At 39.8% G+C, this 3106-nt stretch overlaps 1 long non-coding RNA gene across 1 annotated transcript in view; it reads right to left on the minus strand.

The window, feature by feature from the left end:
• LOC122552315 overlaps nucleotides 1-2161 on the minus strand; it is a 6498-nt gene extending 4337 nt beyond the window's left edge. The window contains exon 1 of the long non-coding RNA XR_006312352.1: nucleotides 2003-2161. This is a non-coding gene — a long non-coding RNA (uncharacterized LOC122552315). The remainder of the gene's footprint in view (nucleotides 1-2002) is intronic.
• Between the last annotated feature and the right edge of the window lie 945 nt (nucleotides 2162-3106).

The following is a 3106-nucleotide window of genomic DNA, read 5'->3' on the forward strand; positions in this document are numbered from 1 at the left end:
CTACCTTTTATCTTAGCCTGCTGGACAAACTGTCCCCATTCCTGAAGAAGGGCTTATGCCTGAAACGTCGATTCTCCTGTTCCATGGATGCTGCCTGACCTGCTGCGCTTTTCCAGCAACACATTTCCAGCTCTGATCTCCAGCATCTGCAGACCTCACTTTCTCCATGTGGATTGGATGTTGACTCTTGTGGGTGAATCTTGAATGGGGAAGTCATTGCTTAAAAATAAGGGTTATTTATTTAAAATAGAGATCAGGAGAATTTGTTTTCCTCTCTCAGAGGGTTATGGGTCTTTGGAATTCTCTTCCTCAGAAAGAAGTGGAGGCAGAATCTTTGGAGGTTTTAAGGCAGAGGTTTGTGATGAGCAAAGAGGTGAAAAGTTATCAGGAACATACAATAATGTAGAGTTGAGGTTAAAATCAATGCAGTGACTGCCAAAGTCTTCTTAGAAGTCCATGAAATGTCACCCCGTAATGTGTTAGGGAAACTTCAAGCAGGGGAGAGGCTTAGCAAGAAGACATCACAAGTGGGCTGATTACCTCCCTGTCTCAGGAGAAAGTCAATATTGCAGTCAGATGTGTTTAACCTTCCAGGAATGTACAATAAAAAGGCGTTAAAAACTGACTACAGCACTAGTCTGTGTTTTATTGTCTGGATGTGCTAATGTGTGGACTAGAGTGCCGTGAGGACCACAGCCTTGAGAACAGACAATATAAACACCCTTGAACTGTAGGTAAAACAAAGGGAAAAGCTTTCTTTTACTCTGAATTCTGGAATTCAGTGAATGTCAAAAGGTAACAGAACCACAGAACTTCCACCAACCTGCAAAACCAAGAATCACAAAATCGACTGCTCAACTGCCAACATCAATATTACTGTTGACATCCAGTGATTATGACAACATCACACTATCTGCTGTTAACAAACAATTCATAGATTGATCTGCGTAATTTTTTAACTTTTGTATTTTTTTGGACTTGCTGCTTACTTCTGCTGTGTGAGTGTATGTTGGACTACTTTTTCTTCTCACATTTAGCAATAAATAAATTTGCTCACTTTGTTAATTCAGGAAAACCTGGTTAAATTAACGGAGAAGTAGAAGGGGGAAGGGCCTGGCATCCTGGGTGTGGTGTGAGATGGTGGGAACAGTCAGTCAGGCAAGATAAGAAAATGAGGAACCTAAAGGGCAGGGTCCATACTGCTGAAATGTCTATTTCAGCTGTTGGCTGGCAGAGTCCTTATAGGGCTTTGAGTTCACCCAGAGGAAATGGTCAGCTTAGCCTGCAAGTTCAACATTGTCCCAAGGTATGGCAAGTTCAAAATTGACATGAATATTCAATTAATAGTGAATTCAAAAATACCTGACTGTTTTTTTCCACAATAAAGTAATGTCTCTAATTTCTGTGTGATTATCAAACTGTAAGCCAACATGAGGTGTGCCAGTACTAGCTGTTTGACTGAGTTCATCTCATCAAATAATGGTGACACACACAAGTAAAAGTGAAACCAATGAAATGTGAAATATTTACAAATGACATTTAAATTTGAAAAAAGCTGTGTCAACTTTGTGCTGTCAATAAATCATAGGTTAATTGTAGCAACATAATGATCGTGTTGAACAAGCTCCCTGTTCATAGCAAACACATACCTGCTCAATTGTAGACCAATGGCAGATTAAACTACTGAAAATCTTCCCTGATTGTGTGTTAAATTTAGTTGTAATTGCATGGGAAACAGCAAAATGTAAAGGATTGCAAGTGCATTATTACATTTTTCATTGTGTAGGTCTCACCTGCCCAAGAACTGGTCCCAATGTCTCAGAAATTGGAAGCTCTCCCTCCTTCACCATCTCTCCAGCCATGTGTTCATTTACTCTTATCCTCTTATTTCTAATACATTGCACTGGGCATAATCCTGACGTTGCTGCCTTTGAAGTCCTGCATTTTAAACTCGTTCCTAAACCTCTAAAATCTACTTTTAAGACCAGTTCTCCCTTCTTACCTATGTTTTTGATAGCAATATAGACCATGCCTTCTGCCCGTTCATCCGCTCCCAATAAGAATATTCTGCAGCTACTCGGTGACATTCTTGATCGTGGATTTAGGGAGGCAGCAAACCATCCTGGAGCAGTATATTTGGCTGTAGAAATGCTGAAACGTGTTTCCATTCCAAAACCCAGCAGCTACTGGAAGGAACTCGTAATAACACAGCCAAAAATCTCCTGCATAGCAATAGTGGGATTGGGCAGAATAACTCTCCTCATGTCCAATCACATGATTTTCTGCTTTATCTGTAAACTGATTACTTATTTATGTCATTGGTGTTGTTAGATCTGATGTCAATCACACTCTCCAAACTGAAGACCACATTCATCCATTTCTCATTATTATGACTCATTTTTCCCATTAGTAAAAGTTCCCATTGCCCTGTGATTTTGGATAACTTCTGTAATTTGTTTTTGCTTTTAGTGTGGCAATCATCTTTTTGTAGGTAATTGTTTGGTCAGAAGATGATATGCTAGCTTACATTTATGATCAATACTTTATTAACGGAATAGATTGTGGTGATCTATTTAGAGCGCCAATGGGATATGAATAAGATAAATTAAACGAGTACCATCCCATCACTTCTCAAAAACTCATTCGTAGTGCTTCTGGGAGTGTTCCAGGAATTTCTTTTTGGCTCTTTAAAAAAGCGTTGTTCATGAAGTGCTGGCATCATTGGCTCGGCCAGCATTTTTTGCTGACCATTATTTACCCTTGAAAATGAGCCACCTTCTTTAACTGCTGCTGTCTTTGGCATGTTGGTACACCCTCCTGTATTTTGAAGGTGATATTTTGTCTTAATATGGGAGAAAGTGAGGTCTGCAGATGCTGGACATCAGAGATGGAAATGTGTTGCTGGAAAAGCGCAGCAGGTCAGGCAGCATCTAGGGAACAGGAGAATCGATGTTTCGGGCATTAGCCCTTCTTCAGGAATATTCAGGAAATTTCTTCAGAAATGTTTGTCTTAATATGTCTGTTGAATAAGTTTATTGTTGTTGTCAGATCCAGTCAGGGATAGTCCTGCAATTGAGTGCTAGAAAGAACATCTAACCTTGCCAGA

The sequence above is a fragment of the Chiloscyllium plagiosum genome, chromosome 8 (assembly GCF_004010195.1).
Source record: "Chiloscyllium plagiosum isolate BGI_BamShark_2017 chromosome 8, ASM401019v2, whole genome shotgun sequence".
Taxonomy (NCBI): Eukaryota; Metazoa; Chordata; class Chondrichthyes; order Orectolobiformes; family Hemiscylliidae; genus Chiloscyllium; species Chiloscyllium plagiosum.